The sequence below is a fragment of the Sorex fumeus genome, unplaced genomic scaffold, assembly GCF_029834395.1.
Source record: "Sorex fumeus unplaced genomic scaffold, SorFum_2.1 ptg000029l, whole genome shotgun sequence".
In the NCBI taxonomy this organism is placed as follows: Eukaryota; Metazoa; Chordata; class Mammalia; order Eulipotyphla; family Soricidae; genus Sorex; species Sorex fumeus.
In genome coordinates, this window is record NW_026606086.1 from 1,609,403 (window position 1) to 1,631,444 (window position 22,042).

Below are 22,042 nucleotides of genomic sequence, written 5' to 3' on the forward strand. Positions count from 1 at the left end.
CTGCAGCTCGGAGGCGTGCGCTGCACGCTCAGCCGCCTGCTGGGCCTTCAGGCTCTCCACCTCCTGCTGGTACTCGAACTGTAGCCTCTCGATCTGCATCTTGAGCTCGGCCAGCTCGGCCGCCTCGGCGCCCACGCCCTGGCTCACGCATGCCTTCGGCTCGCCCATGGCCTGTTGGTGCGGGGCGATGGCTGTCTCCAGCTTGGACTTCCTCAGGGCGATCACGTCCGCGTTCTCCTTGTTGGCATGGTCCAGCTTGGTCCTCAGGCACTCGTTCTCCTTGGCGAGCTTCTCAGAGGCCACCTGCAGGGACTTCACCTCGTTCTGGTGGGAAAACAAAATTTCCATGATCTTAAAACAGGAAGGAAAAGAAGCAGAAATAGAAATTTTTCTTTTCCAAACTGACTCTTTGCTTCTTCTTGTTTTAAGGAAAAGCTTCCAAAAAATGGGGTTCTAATGGATTTGATTTGTGCTGCTCGACTGAAAATCAAAGCTGAGGCAAAGGCATAGACCCGACTGTCAGAATGAGAGAAAAACGCTCATCAAGAGCAGCCTCCAGCCCCAAGGAGCAGAGATGTGTCAGCCGGGCCCTGCCAGGTGCATGACCCCAGGTATCCCTGTCTGATTCGGAGTCTCCAGCAGAAGTGGTCCCGGCGGGGTCGGCCAGGCCGCCCCGCATCCTTGCCTGCACCCTGCAAGCCTCCGGGACCTGCCCGGGCTTTACCTCCAGGTCGCCTTTGGTGATGGACTCCTCCTCGACTCGGAACTGGAGGTCTTCCACTTTCCTGTGGGGGAGAGGGAGACGTTGTGAGGGGCGTCACTGCTGCCCCCCATGAGGGCCACCATCTTCTAGATGCGCCTGACCCAGCCCCCGGCTCCACACACAGGAGGGCTTAGAGAGTCGTATTGGGCCAGAGCAAGAGTAAAGCAGGCAGGGCATTTGTCTTGCACGTGGCTGACCCGGGTTCAATTCCCAGCATACCACTATGGACCCCGGAGCAATGCCTGGAGTAATTCCTGAGTGCCGAGGCAGGAGTAACCCCTGAGCATCACTGGGTTGACCCAAAAAGAAAAAAAAGAAAGTCAGCGAGTCCCCTCAGCTTCGAGCACTGGGTGGGACCCGCAGGCTACAGGAGGAAGCTAGGCCGAGCCAACGCCAGGTGCAGTGTCATATCAACCCTTTCTGCCTCGCAGCTAACAGAGGTGGTTAAAAACTGACCCGCAGCGCCTGCCAGTCCCTCCCAGCCAGCGCCTGTCTCCACATTGGGACAACAACTGAGCCCCTGGGGGAGAAGCAGCCAAGGACTCGGGGGCGGGGGGCGGGGGGGAGGGGCTCCCAGTGACTGTCCAGTCAGCATGTGGAGCTGAGGGGCTGAGCCAGGCACTGGCAGTGCCCCTGGGCACCACACTGCCGGGAGCCCATCTGAAAAGGCTGTCTCGGCCAGCACCCCGTGTCCATCTGTCTGCAGCCAGGCCTCAGCCCCGCGTCCGTCTGTCTGCAGCCTGGCCTGAGCCCCATGTCTGTCTGTCTGCACCCCGGCCTGAGCACCACGTCCGTCTGTCTGCAGCCTAGCCTGAGCCCTGTCTGTCTGCTGTCGTGCCCCATGAGTACTGTGGGTTTCCTCCCGCCTGGGACTTAACCACAGGGACTCCCACAGGGCCCCACTGGGTTAGGACAGTTCCTTGCCACTCAGCACAGGCCTCCTGAATACCAGGCCACCTGGACACAGCAGGGAGGGCCGGGGGTGGCTTGGCTCCACTGAGCTCCCCCCCCCCCCAGCCCTCCCGGTGAGGCCGCGCTCAGGACTGGGCACCCGTTGGTTTCTGGTTCTCACTGCCCTAAAAGGAAAGTGCCCCACCCGAGGGAGCCCCCGGCTCCGGGCACGGCCTCACCTCTTCTGCTCCTCCAGCTGGTTCAGCAGCTCCACCTTCTCCCAGTCGGTCGCTTCCAGCATGGCCCGCAGCTCGTCGTTCTTGGCCTCCAGCTCCAGGACGTGCTGTAGAGGCAACGGGGCGTGAGTGGCCTCGCCCGCCCCCAACAGCCCTCTGTGGGCTGACATCGCCACCTGTCACCACGGCAAGCTGAATGCATCTCCCACCTAAGCTACGGCATTTCTGGAAGGCCAGAGGGAACCACACCACGAAAGCACCGGCGCGGACAACTCGGCACTCCCTAAACCCCCACAGGGCGAGCAGAAGGGGCATGCGATCAAACCACGCGCCGGACGCCACCGCAACGATGGCAGACGGGGACCCACGGCCTCTGCCTGCACCGCCTGCACCAAGCTCGCACCCAGCCTCTACCGCAGGCGTCTCTCGGCCCCGGCACTGCCGTCTGCACAGACGTCACCTGGTCGTGCCCGTTCCGGCCAGGGCCAGCTCCTGCTCTATCTCCCCCATGTGGCTCGTGGCCTTGGCCACCTCTGCCCGCTCTAGGTCCTGCTCGGCCAGCAGCTTCTCAATGTGCTGCTGCTTCTCCTTCAGCGCCTACTGGAGGGCGGTGGTGCCAGAGATCTTGTGGGCGTAGCGGGAGGAGGTTTCCGGCAACTGCAAAGGAAAAAGAGACGTGAAGGGGATGGGGCCGGCCGACACGGGCATGCTCGCGGTGATCCTCGGCAAAGCACATGGAGCAGTGCTGCATCCTTGCATATGGGCCAGCGACTCTCAGCAGAAACGTCATGAAACCTTCCCGAAGATCCTTGGACGGGACCTGGGCTCCACTGACCTCGGGCCTCGTGGGAATCCAGAGACTCTTCTGCAGAGCCGGAGGCAGCCCCCTCCACAGCCCGCTCTGGCCTGAGCTTCCTTAAGGATGAGCCCTTGGCTTGATCTTGAGGCCAGCTCTAGCATCTTCAGCCTTGCAGGTCCGTCAGTGTCTCCCTGGGCAGCCTGTCCCTTCTCTCTTCCACTTCCTTCCAGCTCACCTCGCTCTCCCGGGCACCCGCCCCATGCCTGAATAGCAGTAACCAGAGACTCTTGTCTCTGGGAATGGCCCCGTGCCCCTGGGGGTCACTGGGTGTGACCCTATAAAAGACCCCTGTGCCATCTGCCTTCGAAAATGGAAGATGAGAGGCTAGAATGATAAAGTTGCGGGAAAGGCGCTGGCCTTGCACGCCACTGACCCGAGCTGGATAACAGGTACCCACCCCAGAGGGTCCCGAGCCCACCAGGAGTGACTCCTGAGTGCAGAGTCCAGAGTAAGTCCTGAGTATTGCTGGGGCATGGCCAAAGTCCAGGGGAAAAAAAAGGAAAAAGTGGTGGGTTCGAATGTGTGAGGGCTCACGCCCAGCGAGCAGGACAGAAAGGGCAGCTCAGGGAAAGACCAAGCACAAAGGGAAGGAGAGAAGAGGCAAAGACAGTGAGGAGGGGAGGGGAGTGGGCTGAAGGGCTGCGGGGACCGGGGGTCCTGTCCGTTCTATCCTGGGCTCGTGGTTGCTCATGGTCGCTCTGCAGACCCAGATCCCTCTCTGCACAACGGCCCCTGCAGGAGGGGACAAGGCGGGACCTGATCTTCATTCTTCGGGCACATGGTGGCGGGGGCTGCAGCGGCGATGGCCAGGACTTCCGCTCCTTCTGCCCGGCCATCCCTGTTCCATCGCCCTGCTGCGGTCCAGTCGCAGGTTCTCTTGCCGCTTCCCCGCATCATCTGAGCTGCTGCCAAACGCCTCCTGACCGACGGGCCCAGTAGGGCCCAGGCTGTCCACTGCTGCTTTGCCTGCTGGGAGCTCTCGAGCCACCTGGTTCTGTCCGGAGAGCGGGATCATCCTTGCCTGTGCGTAAGGACCTGGCCGTGATTTCCCGATACACTTAAAGTATATCTGGTCCGATTCAATGCCCTCCCCAGGGCCAAAGGGTCTGTTGGGGGGGGTGGGGGAAGGTGCTTGCAGAGGTTCAAGATCCAGCACCATCAGGAGTGACCCTACCCCCCAAGCAGAGAGCCAGGAATAAGCCCTGAGCACCCCTGGGTGTGGCCCCAAAACCAAATAATAACTAAAATTTCTAGGAGCACACGAGCTCTCGGGCCAGCCATGTGCAGTGCTCCCGGGAACTGCAGTCAACTCGGATTTCAAGGGGTGGCTGGGAAGAGCTTGCCAGCCTTGGGGGTCTAACACCAAGACCCGGGCTCAACCCCCCTCCACCGGGAGCAGCCCCCAAGCACCACGCTTGGAGTCCCTGAGCACTGCCAGGTGAACCCCAAAGAGCAAAAATAAAAACTAAGAAAGGCGGGCGGCGGTGTTCCCTGAGCCTCCTGGCCTGAGCAGGTGGGGCAGGCCAGACGCACGCGCTTCCTGGGCCCGAGACAGCTCCCTGAGGAAACCAGCACAGGAGCGATGGGCTTCTTTCAGCCAACTATGGAGACGAGACTGTGAGGTTCATGCGCCGGAGCAGGGACAAAGCAGCACCCCTAGCATGGGGGGAGGCGCGTGCTGAGGGGCTGGGCAAGGTCGGGGCCACGAGCTGAACTCAGGATGCTGATGCCAAAGCCTCTGCCCTGCGCGTGGTTTGTGAGGCCCCAGGCTCCATCCCAGCAAGGCCAGGCCTTCTGTGGGAGCCTGGTACCTCAGAAGAGCAACTCAGCCAACAGACGAACAGGGAGGCCTCCACAGGGCACGCACGGACCCGTGTGCATGTATGTATGCGTGCATGTATGTTCCGGTGGGCATATCTACACGCACCTGTGTGCATGCGCGCGTTGCGTTTATGCATGTATGTGCCTGTGTGTGTATACCCATAAGCCTGTGTATATACGGTATGCACTACGTGTACATGTATGAGTGACTGTGTGTATGAACGCTTGTGTGTGCACTTATGGAATTATGTTGTCGAGGTATACTTCCGTGAAGTCACACAGAATCTTTCTATATTCCTGTCATAGACGCTAACGGTGATGTTCAGTTTAGGAGTGAGCTCCACCCTGCATAAAGATATGCAAGGCAGGGGCCAAAGAGCTGGAGAGCGAAGCCCCAGCGCTGCCCAGGCTCAATCCCGGAGGCCCGCCAGGAATAATCCCGAGCACAGAGGTGGGAGAAAGCCCTGAGCTCTGCCAAGTGTCACCCCAAAACAGAACAAAACAAGATAGCGGGGGGAGGCTGGAGATACAGCTCAGGCGTAGGGCTCTTGCTTGGAGGTGGGAGGCACCGGCAAAACCCCAGCACTGCAAACAGCCCCTTGAAGCACTGTAGGGTATGGCCCACAGTCAAGCAGAAAAACAAAACCAAATTCCACAAATGTGCTGGCTCGCGAGGGAAGGAGAGGGGCTTCTGAGTCTGCTCTCCTCCTAAATGGTGAGGCGAAGGAAAGGAGGAGTCGGACGTGAGGATGCACGTGGGGCAGGGAAACCTGGTGGTGGTCGAGCAAGACAGGACTGGCCCCAGGCCTGTGCCCACGGCACGTGGCCTCCTGGCTCCCGTTCCCGTGTCATCTGTTTTGTATCTTCCGTTGCACACACACTCACTCCCTCCTCTTCCGCATCGAGGGTCAATGCACGGAGCAGAGGCGGCGGCAGGAAGCGCAGCCCCCAGCAAAGCCAGCCCCCCGGGACAGCCTCTCCATCGTGGGCCCGTTTCCCTGTGGACAATATCTCAGGGCACCCTTGCATATTCAGACACACTTTAGTGTTTATGACTCAGATAGACGTGAGGGGAGAAGCCACGAGGCCCCAGCTTTGAATTGCGGCACCACAATGGACAGAAGTCGAGGCCACTCTGCATGTGGACAGCGGTGCAGAGGGACAGGAGGGAGCAGGGAGAGACGGAGAGAGCAAAGAAGCAAGATGAAGGGCCAAGCGTTCCCCAGAGTCTCTGGGCCCTGCTCTGACCCTCAGGCGCCCCCTTCAGCTACCCCACTTCATCCCTAAGGTGGCCTGAGGCCAGAGAGGAGCCCTGAGCACCCCAGGAAAGGCCCATCCCTGCTCCTGTCACTGGTGGTGGCTGGGAAGCCACTCGCCTGCCACCCGGAGCTGCTCAGCCCACGTGCTCCTGCTCCGCCTCTCGCCCCTGGGGCTGTGGGAGTCTGTGGGGGCCCGAGCACCCCGCAGTGGTAGGGGGCTGCTTACTAGTCCCGTGCGGCCGGATCTGCTGCTCTCGAATGAGGCCCCGGAGCTGACGGAGCTGAACGAGGAGGCCGAAGGGCTGCGCTTCAGGCTGGCGGGGGTGGTGGCCATCACACGCCTCACGGCGGCCACCTTGCCCTTGGCCGGCGTCGTGGACGGGAAGCCGATCTTGGTGACTTTGTGAATGGGAGCAAACAAGCCATACTTGGGCTGACACTGGAAGTACCTGCGGACAACGAGGAGGGGGGGACAAAAACACCTTCGGCAAGAGACACAAGCGCCGACCCAGAAGTCCACTGAGTCCCACAGTCTCACACCCCCACAAACGAACACGCTCCCACAGCCCCACATGCCCACACACTCACACCCCAACAAACACACTCACACACGCACCCCAAACAACACTCCCACACTCTCACACTCCCACCCCAACAAACACACTCACACTCACACCCCAACCAACACTCCCACATTTCCACGACGCCACACTCACACTCACTCCCCAACAAACATCATACCCTCCACCAGCCCACACTCACACACACTCACAACCTAACAAACACACACACACCCCAACCAACACTCCCACACATAAACACCACAACCAACACACACTTACACTCACACCCCAACCAACACTCCCACACTTCCACATTCTCACAGCCCAACAAACACACTCACACCCCAACCAACACTCCCATACTCTCACACTCCCACCCCATCAAACACACACACTCACATCCCAACAGACACTCCCACATGTCCACAGCCCCACACTCACACACACTCACTCCCCAGAAACACACATACTCACACCCAAACCAACACACACTCACACTCACACCCCACCGACACTCCCACACCCACACACACTCACACCCCAACCAACACTTCCACACACCCACAGCCCCACAGTAACACACACGCACACCCCAACCAACACTTGCACGCTCTCAAACCAACACTGACACGCTCTCATTCCCCCACAAACACGCTCACACCCCCACCAACACTCTCATGCCCACGCCCCCACCAACACTCTCACAGCCCCACACTCACACGCTCACATACACACTCCCTCATACATTCACACCCACACTCGCTCGCATGCCGCCCACCCCAACCACGCAAACCAAGGGCGATTCCAAGCAGCCTCCCCGGCATCTGAAGGGTGACAGCAGGCCCGGGGGGTTCCTGCGGCCCGAGCACAGCTGCATATGGGGGCCCCAGGCTGTACCCACATCCCTGCAGGGTCCCCGAGTGCCACTGGAAGTGGCCCCGCCTAAGAACCAAGTGAAGTGGCCTGCAGTCCCCTCAGCGCCTCCCGGGCACCGTGCATGGCCCCAGGCTGTCTGGGGGGGCAGGGGGACCCACCTCGTTCCGGCCACGGCACCATCGTTCTTGCCCAGTGGCTTGTCCAGCTCTATGCCGCACCAATCCCCCTTGGCGAAGTCCGTCTCCCCGAGGAAGCGCACCACACCGGCCTCCATGCCTCCCACCTGCCAGAGGGATGGAGGGACGTGGGTCAGGCACCCTGAACTGCGCACAGTGCCCCCACCCCCGCAAACGAACATTCTGGCTTCAGAGTCGGGATTTCCTGAAGAAACCCCAAAGGTCAAAGTGCCATTTCCCCCCGCAACCCCTACAGGGTGAGCAGACGCTGCTGCTCAGTGTCCATGCAAGGCAGCGGCATTCACACCCACTCGCTGTCACAGGTGGCCTGGCTGACCACACCCCCGGGAATCTCTGACCCAGGCCAGCCACCTGGTGTGGCGAGGGGGTCGCTGCCCCTTGGGTGTGGGAGCGGAGCACTGGCAACCCCACCGCTGGAGAACAATTAAGCCAGAAACCAGCTAAAGGAAAATGACTGTTCTCGTATCTTAGCAGAGTTCGATTTTCCAGTTCTCCTTCACTATGCCTTGGCTTGACGCTTGGCTCCCGGGACACAGAGCAAAACAGAATCACAGCGCTGGACACTGACAGGAATGCTGACAAACAGGGCTGGAGCACCGGGGGAAGGGCACTGGCTTTGTGTGCGACCACCCTGTGACGCCCCAAGCAAAAACATCGAAAACCAGAGAAATAGAACCGATTTCCAACTTTGTTCATTGGTTTTGTTTTTGAGTCACATTCAGAGTGCTCAGGGCTTACTCTTGGCTTGGTGCTCACGGATCACTCTGGGATGTGATTGGGGGACTGTACATGGGACCAAGACTTAAACCCCGGGTCAGAGGCGTGCAAAGCATGACCCCTCCCCACGGCATGACCCCTCCACCCTGTTTTGGCTAAACTGGTAAAACTGGCAGCATCCCCGCACGCATCCATCACGCTGGAAACTGCAGGACCAGGCGTCCCGGCTGCTCGTGCTTCCACCCAAACCACGAGTCTGGAGGAGCTGATGAACCAGACAGGCGAATGGACAGCCACCCGCGACTGCTGCCCTTGGCACTCACCAGCACCTGGTCCCCGGGCTTCAGCTCCCGCTCCCCTTTCTTGAGGGAGCCGGCCTCAGAGATGTTGGAGATGGACTCGCTGGCCGTCCTGGTCAGGCTGCTGATGTGAGGGGTGGCCGGTGCCTCCATCGCGGGGGACTGGGGCACCTTTGCGGTGCCGGCAAGGGCCGGGGAGGCCGACAGGGGCGGGGTGACCCAGGCGGCAGGCGCTGGCTGCCGGCAGTTGGTCTCATCGTCGGCCTGCAAGCTCCTACTCAGCTTGGACGGCCGGGTGAAGATGCCATTCAGCGGCTCGCACTGGAAGTAGCGCACACCCGCCACCGAGCCGTCGTTCTTGCCGATGGGCTCGTCCAAGACGATCCCGGCCCACTGACCAGGGGCAAACTGGGTCTCCCCGAGGAACTGGATGAATCCAGGCTTGTTCCCGTTCACCCAGACTCGTTCCCCGACCTGGAAGTCGCCCACAAACTCCTCCTGCATCTCCGAGGAGGGGGCGCTGGGGGTTTTCTCCCCAGGCACGGTCTTCTCAACGGGAGCAGCCGCTGGAAGAGCAGAAAGGGTCAAAAGGGTCAGAAGGGACAGGAAGGGCCTGTGCAGGTCCAGTTAAAGTGTGGTTGGGGGAGAGGGACACCCAGCAGTGCTCGTGGCTACTCCCAGCCAATGACGGGGGCTGCTTGTGGCGAAGCCGTGAAGCGGACGTGCTCACCTACCGCTGCATCCCAGGCCGCAGTCATACTTTGGGCAGCTTAGGGGAAATCTTTGGGTACACCCCGTGATACTACGGACCAAGCCAGGTGAAAGCTCGAACCCAGTGTCTTATTTCTGCTGTGTCCACTGGCCCATCTTCTTTTTCTTTTGGGTGGGGAGCAACCCAGCCAATGCTCAGGGCCTATTTCTGGTTCTCCGTTCAGGGTTACTCATGGTGAGGTTGAGGGTTGAGAGTCACATGGGGTGCCAGTTGCCCTCCCCACTGTACTGTGGCTTTGGCCGGCAATGAGGCCCTCTAGTCCAGGTGAGTCCACCTCCCTAAGCCTGTCCCCAAGTCTGGGCAAGGGAGCTAGCAGTTAGAAGGGAGCGTGTTGGTCGCCTCAGCTGTCATTGGTTGCCGTGACACTAAACTCACAGAACGTGACACTCGTGTGTGAGAGCTGTCCCCAGAGCCACGGACGTGTCTACAGCTCAGGGAGCCCTTCCCGGGCGAGGACTCGGGATGGGGTTCCCGGGTGGGAATGAGTCTCCGTTGGCCTGGGCTGAGCGCACTTACCGGCCGAGGGTGCCTTCAGGGCCCAGCTCCCATGCTTGAGGATCTTGGTGGGGGCCTTCAGCCCTCTGGGCCTCAGCAGACTCATGGTCAGGCGGTCAGACGCTGCCGCGGCCACTACCAGGCCCCGACCATCGAGCCCACTGTGGGGCCTTCTGAGGCACACTCGTTCTCAGGACTAAATCTCTGAAGAGCAGAGGAGAGAGTCTGTCTCAGGGGAGCGACCACAGCAGCTTCCGGAGCCCAGAGAGCTGCCAGTCTGGCACTCGCCACCCCGAGTGCGACCCCCAGTCTCCCGCACAGCCCCCTGAGCCAACCAAGTATCATTCCTGCGCAAAAACTCAATCCCAAACAGACAAACAAACAACTGCCGATTCGGGGCAAGAGAGCAGAGGGGACAGGTACTAGCCCTGCGGGCAGCTGACCCTCACGCCCTCCCTGCCATCACTCCCACCACCAAACACATTCAGGAGCCAGAAATCATCCCTGAGCACCGCGAGTGTCACTGACCACCTCCCCGTCCAGACACTGACGAGCCGGCAGGCGACTCAGCAGTGATGGCTGGTCTTGTGTGTGCGTGTGTGCGTATGTACATGTGTGAGAGGCCCGGGGTTACACGTAGAAGCTAAGGCAAGCAACAGGCACACTTTTTTCTATGGGCTGAGAACTGCCAGGGAAAAGAGCCCAGCAATACTGCGCCAAAGGGGGGCTGGAGAGCGATAGCACAGTGGGAAGGGCATTTGCCTTGCACGCGACCGACCCAGGTTCGATTCCCAGCATCCCATATGGTCCTCTAAGCACTGCCAGGAGTGATTCCCGAGTGCAGACCCAGGAGTAAACACTGTGCATCACCAGGTGTGACCCAAATAGAAAAAAAAAATTGTGCCAAAGGGGAGCGAAGGAGTTTTCGGCGTTTCCTTCATTCCTTGTGACGCTGCACAGGTTGGATAACCACAAGCCAGTATTAACTCCATTTCTTAACCCACAGAACTGAGGCACACAGGTAGATGGGGGAAGCGTCCCCATGGCGATGGAACTCCGAGAAAGTCAACAAAAGCTTCATGGCCACCAAAAGACTACCTGAGTGCACAGGACCCAAGGTCTTGTCAAAATTAACCCACATTATGAGGCCCTGAGCAGGCTGGACCCCCCGAGGGAATAGGAACAAAGGGCAGGAAAGGAATTTCTAAGAGGACCCTGGACCACTCAACTCTACCCCCTTGGCAACCACCCTAGCAACGGACTCTAGGTAGCTATAAAATCCCACCAGGGGCAGCCTGGGGAAATCCCTAGATTAGCCACCTTGAACTAAGGGAGGGCGCTCATGTGTGCCCGAGCCCAGGTACTGCTCTTGCCTATGAGGTCCATCATGTCACAGGCTTCTCCCCTCCAGAGGTGTGGACTTTCAGACCCAATGCAACCTAGCAACATAACATGTTCAGTGGCTTTCTGCACCTCTGGAGAAGCCGCACTCTCTCTCGAGCGTGTTACTCCCTCCCTCCTTCCCCTTCCTAAAGGCCTCCAAATAAAATGTTTCTGCTTCATGCTCATCTCCTGAAATGCTTTTCTGCGAGGAGGACAAAGGCCCGGGGGCCTGTGGAGGTCGAGGATCGACTCCCTTTCCCTGAAAAGGGCAACCCCTCACTCCGGCCCAAGACCCCGGGAAGGCCTAGTGGGCGTCGTGGGGCTGGCGGGGCTCATTGCACTCAGCAGTGCCAGCGCTCCAGCCAGTCCCGGGGGAGTGATATCTTCTCCTCTGCTTCTCATCAGCCCCCCATGAGGGCCCACTGACTTCACAGTCATTCCATATTTCAATAGAGAAGTCCGCAAGGGGCAGAGAGGCAGGACAGTGGGGAGGGCGCTTGCCTTATATCCAGTTGTCCTGGGCTCGATCTCCGTCAGCACAGGGACGTTAGCCGGCCAGGTCACCCCTGGGCACAGCCAGATATGGCCACCCCACCCCACCCCGCCCCCACCCCACCCAAAAATATATATATAACTAGTAAAAAAACTTAAACTAACTAAAGATTAAAAACTATCATACACTAAAGAACTGTTAGAGAAAAAAGCTGCCCGCACGCGGGCAGAAAGCCCAGAAACTCAGATTCACCTGTGCAACACTGCACTCGCAGCTGCAGTACTGAGCTCTGCCAAACAGGCTCGTGCCAGTCTCGTGGAGAGACTGAAAATGGCAGTTGGAGTCTAGAATGTTCTGAGGTAGAACTAGAATTCAGCAAGGAGGAGGGCATCATGGGCCATTCTTAAAGGGGCAGGCGCCACCCTTCGTGATGTCAGTGTCTGGCTGAGGCTCCGGAGGGCTGCCCGGCAGACGTCAGCACTACATGGCCAACGAGCCTCTGGTCCCTGCGGGGCCCAGTTCTGGATCCCCGGGCCCTGTGAAAGTGGTTTCAGAAAACTTTTGACAAATGTTTGTCAGTTACAGATCTCCAACTGAGGTCATTCAGCATCCCGCGAGTGGAACCTGGACCCAGTGACCCTGCCCAGGGCCCTCCTCAGGAGCCGGGCCAGGAAATCTGTGAGCCGGGGTGGGGGGGGCGAGCGGGGGGGGCAGAGCGACAGGGCAGAGGCCCTGAGTTCGACCCTGACAGCCCTGCTCTCTGTGACCCCAGTGCTGTGAGCAACACCGGCCGCACCGTGGCCAGGGAGTGGCCCAGCCCACTAAGGCCTGAGAGCTGTACAGAGGAGTATGGCCTGGCCTGCTCCGGATGGGAGCACAAGCTGAATGAGTGCGAGTCCCCTCGAGGATGAGTGAGCGGGAACCGGGGAGTGGGGGGGAGGTGGGGATGGCGGAGTGACCTAACCTGGGGGCTGAGGACGGGACATCTGACGGTGCTCAGGGCTGACTCTGATCCAGTCATGGGAGCTCATCCTGGCAGGACCTGGGTGGGGAGGGACGTACAGGTGGGGTGGGGTCAGCCACAGGCAAGGCAGGCTCCTTGGCCCTGGGCTACCCTTCCAGGCAAGGATACGTATTTTCTTTCTTTCCTTTTGTTTTTTGGGACACTCGGCAGTGCTCAGGGTTACTCCTGGGTCTGCACTCGGGAATCACTCCTGGCGGTGCTCAGGGGACCTATGGGGTCAGCCATGCACCAGGTAAGCGCCAAGTCTTCATGTCAAGGTGCCCACGAAACACAGTGTGCAACAAGGGACTCTGCAGAGAACATCAGGGCCAGCAAACGCTACTTGGAAATCAATCAATTTTGAAAAAACACAAAAAGATGCAAAAGGAGGGGCTGGAATGAGAGCACAGTGGGGAGGGGTTTGCCTTGCTCACGGCTGACCAAGATTCGATCACCAGTCCTGAGCACTGCCAGGAGTAATTCCTGAGTGCCACGTCCGGCGCTGCGGGGCCGAGCCAGGGGAAGGCCGTCAGGGTGAAATCAGCACTCGAGTCACACAGGGTTCGTCATTCAGGAGATGGCATGAATGCGTGCGTTTATTCAGAGCATAAGTACAGACTTAAGTATGTTTCCACAGCCCACCCAAAAGAAGGAAAGGGGATGGGACGTGGGAAAGTGGATGGGACAATGAGCAGAGCCATGCACTGTTGGTCAGCCACCTGGTGTCCCTTTCTGCATAATGCTATTGGTCAGAACGACCTGCTTTGAAATAGCTTTGACATAACTGCAAAGATTGTGCTGTTCCTCATACACCATTTACAAATCATTTACGAGGGTGCATTTTCCCCAAACTGAAACCTCCTGTACTGGGAAGTTGCCCAGCTTTGAGCAGGACAAAGGGGGAATGAAAAATCAAGCATTCTTTTACTTGGTCAGTAGGCAACACTGAGCATCACTGAGTGTGACCCAAAAAGCCAAAAAAAAAAAAAAGAGAAAAAAACAGCGCAAAAGAAAATGTGTTTGAGCCTCACTGTCTCCCTGAGACTTGAGCACTCAATGCTGTGTGTGAGCCTAGTAGAGTCTCCGGCCTGAACAAGCCCCCACCCCCCCACCCCCATGCTCCTGTGTTTGGACCCTGACCCTAAATCCTGTGATGGGACCACGTGTGTCCATGACAAAGACGCTAGCAGGCTCACGCCCTGGAACGTCCCTGCTTCACACAGGCGTGGCACACGGGTCCTGGCCTGCTAGCGGCCGGCAGTGATTCGGCAGGAAGCAGAAGTGTGAGCCTGAACGTGGGTCAAGTCCGTTCCTTCAGCTTGGAGGGGAGGAATGTACAAGAGGGAGTTATGAGCACTGCCTCACAAGCAGGAGGTCCTGAATCCAAGCCCCCGGGGTCAACCGTGCACCTGGCACAAAGCCGGCACAAACCCGGCAGCTCTGCTGTCCCAGCACCACGCAGGAAGGGGGGTGACCCCAGGGGGAGGGCCACCGAGAGAAGAGGGGGACACCACAGAAAGGAGGAGTGAACACAGGGCAGGAGTTGAGGGCTGCAGGGCCAGGAGCACTGGGCAGAGAGCAGCCCTGGGGAGCAGGAGGACACGCGGGCGCCCTTGTCACTGGCCACTCGAGGCAGTCCCACAAGCCGTGTGCAGACCCACGAGGCTGACAGGACGTCAGGGACAGGGAAACCCCAGCAAGGATTTTTCTTTACGTTTTGGGCCTTGGGGCCAGAAGTCTAGTACAGCGGGGAGGGCATTTGCCTTGCACACAACTGACCCGGGTTCAATCCCGGCATCCCATAGGGACCCCCGAGCACCTCCAGGAGTAAGTCCTGAGTGCAGAGCCAAGAGTGACCCCGGAGCACGTCCAGGTGTGACCCAAAAACAAAACTACAGCAGAGCAAGCCGAAGGGCACGGAAGCTCCGAGCTACGGAAACGCCGAGGTTGGTGCCCACTCGCCCCCGCCCCCCGCCAGGTAAGGCCTGCCTGCGATCAAGGTGCCCGAGTGTCTCCAGATAGGATCTGCCTCAGCGGCTCGGTGCGTCATCTCAGCCTATCACCCAACTCGACTGGGATTGACTCTGGTTATCTCCTTGTCTGGTTATCTTGGGCATCTCAGGGGCCAGCCGCCAATCTCCGTCCTCCCACCTGGCCAGGGCAGGATCAGGTGTCAGCAGCTGGGCCCTGAACACCCCACCTGCCCGTCCAAACACAACGCGAGCCCAAAGGCCAGGCTCGCCCCCAACTCGTAGGACACGACCAAGCTAGGGGCCCCGGAGAGCACTGGGCCCGAGGATGGGTCCCAGAGATCCCCAAATCTCCCTTGATCGACGGCCTGGCCCAGCAATCTGCATCAACCACTGGGCCCAAGCTCTTTGCTTTCCTTCTGCTTGCTCAGCAAAACTTGGAGGGGAGGAACTCCAAACTTTTTTTTTTTTTTTTTGCTTTTTGGGTCACACCTGGCGATGCACAAGGGTTATTCCTGGCTCTGCACTCACAGGGGTTACTCCTGGCTCTGCACTCAGGAGTTACTCCTGGCATTGCTCAGGGGACCATATGGATGCTGGGACTCGAACCCGGGTTGGCCACGTGAAAGGCAAACGCCCTACCCGCTGTGCTATCTCTCCAGCCCCGGAACTCCGAACCTTATATAGAAAACAATGTATTTCACAATGCCATTTCAGCCATTCTGATTGTTGGGGGGTAAATTCTAAGCAATCATGGTGCATCTTTTGTCGAAATAATGAATGTAATCAATGTAGAGAAGAGTTAGTTAGAAATCATTTGCCTCAAAAAAGCACATGAGAAAATGCTCTACATCATTAATCATCAGAGAGATGCAGATCAAAACCACAATGAGATACCATCTCACACCTCAGAGACTGGCCCACACTCAAAAGAACAAAAGCAACCAATGCTGGCGTGGATGTGGCGAGAAAGGGAAACTCCTTCACTGTTGGTGGGAATGTCCACTGGTTCAGCCCTTCTGGACAACAGTATGGACAATTCTCAAAAAATTAGAAATTGAGCTCCCATTTGACCCAGCAATACCACTCCTGGGAATATATCCCAGAGAAGCAAAAATGTATAGTCAAAGTGACATCTGCACTTGTTTGTTCATTGCAGCACTCTTTACAATAGCCAGAAACTGGAAGAAACCTGAATGCCCAAGAACAGATGACTGGTTAAAGAAACTTTGGTACATCTACACAATGGAGTACTATGTAGCTGTTAGAAAAGATGAAGTCATGAAATTTACATACAAGTGGTACAATATGGAAAGCATCATGCTAAGCGAAATGAGTCAGAAAGAGAGGGATAGACATAGAAAGATTGCATTCATCTGGGGGATATAAAGTAACAAAGCATGAGATTAATACCCAAGAATAGCTGAGATCAGCACCAGGAGGATTACTCCATAACTTAGAGGCCAGCCGGGTATCCTAGAGGAAAGGGCAGTTCAGATAGAGAAGGGAGCACCAAATAAAGGATGTTTGGAGGATCCTCCCAGGAGGGGAGATGCATGTCGAAAGTAGACTATGGACTGAACATGTTTGCCACTCAATGCCTCTTTTGCAGACCACAACACCCAAACGGAGAGAGAGAACACAGGGGATTGTCCTGCCACAGAGGCAGGGGGGGGATGGGGGGATGGGGGTGGGAGGGATATTATCCATGGTGGTGAAAAACGGACACTGGTGGAGGGATGGGTATCTGATCATTGTATAATTGAAACCCAAGCACAAAAAAAATTGTAAATCTACAACTGTAAAAAAATAAATAAATTAAAAAAAAAACAAAATAGAGAAGAAAAAAAAAGAAATCATTTGCCTCATAGGCATTGGGTGGGTGGGATGTGGGGTATATTGGGGTTCTTGGTGGTGAAAAATGAGTACTGGTGAAGGGTGAAGAAGACGGTGTTTGATCATTGTATGACCGAGACTTAAATCTGAAAGCTTTGTAACTTTTCCCACAGTGATTCAATAAATAAATATAAGAAGAAAAAAGAAAGAAAGAAAGAAAGAAAGAAAGAAAGAAAGAAAGAAAATTATGGAAAAAAATGTAAGGTGGAGTTCATGCCCAATTCAATCAGCAAATCAGTGGCTGAATAAGTAGCAGTACTCCTACATAAAAACACAAACAAACAAGCAAAAAAACACTGTACCTGTGAGGCGAGTGCATCAGCAGCCTGATGGCGCCTCCACACTTCCAGATACACCAAAATTGCTGTTGTGCCTTTGGCCAGACCCCAAAAACTTGGGGCAAAGTTTACCAAGAAAGTAAATAGCCAAAAGTAAGGAATGTGGGAAACACACCCACAAATCACCTCCGGCTCAGCTAGATCATTGGAGGCATGGCCTCTCTGGGTCCTGATTGAACTGCTTAACGGCCATGATCCCAGAGACTCAGAAACAAATCTCGAAACCCAGTGGCTTTTGGCAGAAATGCGTCTGGTCCCTGCAGTGCTGGGCCCACGGTTTCGTGCCTTGGCCTGTTCCCTCTGGTGGCCCGGTGGCCGCCATCCTCCAGAGGCCACTGGACAGTCAGGCTTGGGACCTCAGTGACAAAACTTGTTGGGCCTCACAGGATGGGGGTGGAGCCAGTCCTGTCCTCCCCGTCCCCAAGAGACCCCAAGTCATTGCCCACGAACGGCCTTTCTGGCTCCTGATCAAGCTGCTTAACGACCATGATCCCAGAGACTCAGGAGCAATTCTCGGGAACCCAACAGGTTTTGACAGAAATCCCTCCAGATTTAAGTGTTCAAATGTCAGAATTTCAAAATCGTACGGCCAGTACTGCAGCCACGAAACATCATATGTTATTCATAACCAGCAATAGAAAACAAATTGTCTACTGTTGCCTTTTCAGCAGATCTGAGTGTTGGGGCAAAATCTCAAATAATAATGGTGGGTCTGGTGTCAAAATATTGAATGTGATCAAAGTAGAGAGAGAGTAATGTGGAAATCACCTGCCCCACTGGTAGGGGGAGGGTGTGGGATGGGGATATACTGGGGTTGTTGGGGGTGGAGAATGGGCACTGGTGAAGGTACGGGTGTTTCATTGTATGACGGAGACTTAGACCTGAAAGCTTTGTAACTGCTCTCACGGTGATTCAATAAATAAAATCATAAAAAGTGAAAAAAAAAGTAAGGTGGAGTTCATGCACAATTCAATCAGCCAATCAGTGGCTGGATAAATAGCAGTACTCCTACATAAAGAGAGAGAGAGAGAGAGAGAGAGAGAGAGAGAGAGAGAGAGAGAGAGAGAGAGAAATCCAGAAAAACGCGGCAAATCTGTACCCCAAGCACACTTCTCCCCAAACGATCCGTTTTCCCCCACCCGAGATAAAGCCGACATGCTATGGGTCACATCCTCCTGCCACTGACCCCCAAAACCCGATGCTCCCTCCTCCCACCCTAGGGACTGATGGCACAAACTCCATCTTTGTGTCACGCCATACATGACACATTTGTCACTTGCACCTGATGACTCATTTCAGAACCTCAACAGAAGCCACAAAGATGGGGAGCACTGCTCAGGGAGCACCATGCAGGGGCTTCTCAGACCTTCCCTCTACCTCTGTCCCCCGCCTGTTCTGGGGAAGATGTATAGACAAATGGCCAGGGGTTGAGAACAGTGGAACCAAGCTGGGAGGAAGCGGGTGCTTGTGTTTTGTTTTCTCTGGTGGCCTCTAACTACGGTTCCTCTTAAGAGACAAAGAAGGCCACAAATAAGCAAACACTCTGACCTCGGTTAGCACCCAACTCTGATTGAACGCCAAGATCTGCTCTAAATGAACTTTGAAAGGGCAAGCTAAATATCTTTCAGGGAAGCAAATAACCTTAGGGGATTATCTGCTCTGGTACTAAAAATGGGGGGGAAAAAGTCTGTTTTGTATCTCTTGAAAATGTCAGCTTGACTCAAAGGCAGTTCTATTTCATCCCGCGGTACAAATGCTTCCTCCCAGCTAGAGCTTTGGCTCACGTCTGTCCAGCATTTTCTGGACAGGGAAACACCAGCCCTGGGAGCTGTGGCGTGATGGGCAGCACCACACACCGTTCTATGAGGAAGTTACATAAAAATCAGTCTTTCGTTCCAAACAAAACGTCAGGAGCTGCAGACACAGTTCAAGACTATATATAGCCTGAAGGCACAGGACATATGCAAACGGCATCTATTCAATGTCATCAGCCAGCCCAGTCACCCACCTCACACTGGCATTCAACTTCAAAATATCCAGATAGAGGAAATTGTCACATGTAAGGGGGAAAAATCAGAGTTAGCAAGAGCTCGAAGAGAAGAGCAAGCCGGCAAACAGGACTGAGAGAAGGTGACCGGAGGTGAGGCAGGTCTCTGGCCTAACCCAGGTCCTAGCCCCAGCTGCCCTGCAGAACCTGCCAGGGGCGACCTCACATGCCTTGGAAGACTCACGGGCACCCCACATGCTATAGAATCCCCCCAACGCCCACAGTCGCTCAGTTCTGACTCACACCCGCCCTTCCATGCAAAAGACCCGAAGGAACAAGAATCCCAGGCCGAAGCTTCTAGTATTGGGGCTGGAACGGTAGTGAGGGCATTTGCCTTGCATGCAGCCAACATGGGTTCGAATCCCAGCACCCCACATGGTCCCCTGAGCACCGCCAGGAGTAAATCCTGAGTGCAGAGACAGGAGTAACCCCTGTGCAACACCAGGTGAAAAAATTAACATTAAAAATATAACACCGTGGAGATGTGCAGACTGGGGGCGGGGTGCAGAGGGAGACCTCCCAAAGAGTGGCCCAGAGTGAGCATAACATCCCCAAAGATTCCGTAGGATGGGTCCGCCAGGTCTGGGGTGCAGCCTCACACTGGAGTCTAAGCCACCCTGGTCAGGATGTCCAAAGAGTCCTCAGAAAAGGACCAGAAACTCTGCATTGGAGCAGAGTAGAGAGGATGATTCAGGGGAAGGAAAGCATTAGGGGGCATCTTTCGAACTGCTCAAGGGCCCAGGTGACTGTTCAGAGCGGGAACTGTGTCTGCCTGCGGACAGCTAAGCCAGCTCCTGCCCAGCCCTGCCCAGCCCCGAGCACCCAAACAAAACATTCATTTTGAAAAACGGCGTATTACTACAGAGACACCTCTAACAACTCCCACCCGGCGAGGCTCAGGGGATACCCCTGGCTCTGCACTCAGGAATTATTCTGGTGGTGCTTCGGGGACCATATGTGATGCCGGGGATTGAACCTGGGTCAGCTGCGTGCAAGGCAAATGTCCTCCGAATGTATATAGCTCCAGCCCTTGCAATTCCTCTTTAAAAGCCCCTAGGGTCATAACTGGTGGTGTGTGGGTCCCTCCTGTCCTGAACCCGGGGCTCCCCAGGTGATGCTGGGCCTCTAGCCCTCTAAGCTATCTCGACACCACCCAGAAATCCGTAAGTAAAGTGAAAAAAGTAAAGGCCCTCCCGTTGTTCGTCCATTTGCTCGAGCGGGCCCAGTAACGTCTCCATTGGAGACTTTGTTGTTACTGAGTTTGGCATATCGAATACGTCACGGGGAGCTTGCCAGGCTCTGCCGGGCGGGCGAGATACGCTTGGTAGCTTGCCGGGCTCTCCGAGAGGGGTGGAGGAATCGAACTCGGGTCGGCCATGTTGGCTGCGTGCAACGCAAACTCCCTGCCACTGTAATATCGCTCCAGCCATAATTCCGTATTAAAAAAAAATTTGTTTACGTTAACCACAGGGGCCGATGACACAGCGAGGCCCGGGTTCTTTCTCTTAAGGTGCTGCTGAGACCAACATGCTGAGGGGAAAGGGTGCCCGGAAATCTGGTGATGCACCTGCGTTCTAGAAAGGTCGTGTCTTGAGACCAGCAGCAGCAGTACCACAAATCAACGCACACACCCAAGAAAGCAGGGAAACGCGGTCACATCTCAAACACACCTGCACAAGCTTCCAATGGCAGAGGGCGCAGAGGGCACAGACAGGCACCGGAAGCGTTGGGGAAGTGCACGGGTTCCGGCTGACTCCCTGGCTTGGCACTGGGGGTGACACTTGGCGGGGCTTGGGAGACCGTATGGGGTGCTTGGGAACGAACCCGGGTCTGCCAGGGGCAAGGCAAGTGCCCTACCCACCTTACTATCTCTCTGGCCCTGGTATGCTGTTTTTAGAAGACATTATCAAGCCGATGTGTTTCCCCCTTGCATCTTCCCCTTCATTCCAGTATTTATTTTCCCTTTACCACCCTTTCTCGCTGAGGCTGAGGGTCGCACACTCTAGGTGGTGGTTACACACTTGGGGGGTGGGAGGTCTCACTCGGCCTGCCAGAACTCCAGCCATGCCCAATTTTCCCTATTTCCAGTGAAGAATATGCCATAGGAAAAACATCTGGTTGAAAACTCACATAAATCAATGCTTTTGGGTCTACAGATACTCTTAAGGGACTAAGCATGGAGAAACCTCACCGCACAGAAGATAGAGCCAGAGTTCTGTCCCGGGCGCCCATAAGAGCCAAGCTGACACTTCGAATGAGAAATTTTTCAGAAGTGCTCCCTGTCATAAAGATAGTAAACAAAACATATAAAATCATATTTGTAAACAAAAATCCACCTTTCAGAAAAAGACAACATTTAAAAAAGAAAATGTCCCGGGGACACGACAGATAGTTCAGTGCGAAGGTGCTTCCCAGGCATCAAAGAGTCAAATATGGACCCCTGAGGACCCCCAAGAGTAATCCCTGAGCATCACCAGGTGAAGCCCCAAGCAAAAACCAAAGCAAAGCAAACAAATAAATATGTGCTGAAAATAACCAGTAGGAAACAGGCTGGGACGGGCGTGTGGGAGAAACAGAATTTCCCGCACACCCTGCACCCAGCCCTGAGGTCACACTGCAGAACCTCAAGAGTTTGAATGAAAAATGTAAGCAATTTTATTTCTAAAAATGAGAATGTAAAAAAAGAGTCTTTAGGTCTTGCCAAGACTCAATCAAGGGGAAAGGCGGGTCACGAAAACAAAATCACTCACAAACCTTCGTTTCTTCTGCAGGCACGTGGGCAGCGGCTGCCACTCCTCGAAGTGGGGACCCGGGAGGATGTGCAGAAAATCCTCGATTCTGCGCCAACCAGGCCGGGAGAGCAGCTGGGCCAGCCGCATGCTGAGGGAGGCACGAGATGTCCGTGGGGTTCTGCGGAGGATTCGAGAGCGACACCTGGAGTCAACCAACTCCTCTCTGCCAATGGGCCATGGGATCTCTTTTTGTTTGTTTGTTTCGGTGGAGGCCATACCCTGCAGTGCTCAGGGCTCCCTCCTGGTGCTGCACTCAGGGATCACAACCTGGGTTGGCCGCATTAAAGGCAAACGTCCTCCACGCTGCCATCCTGGATTTGACTTTGGGGAGGAACACAGTGTGCTCCAGCCTACCCTGCTCAGCCCTGCCAT

The 22,042-nt window shown here is 56.0% G+C and overlaps 1 pseudogene; it reads right to left on the bottom strand.

Annotated features, from left to right (window-relative positions):
- LOC130024577 (vacuolar protein sorting-associated protein 33A-like) overlaps positions 1-22,042 on the bottom strand; it is a 174,966-nt pseudogene that overhangs the window by 71,681 nt on the left and 81,243 nt on the right.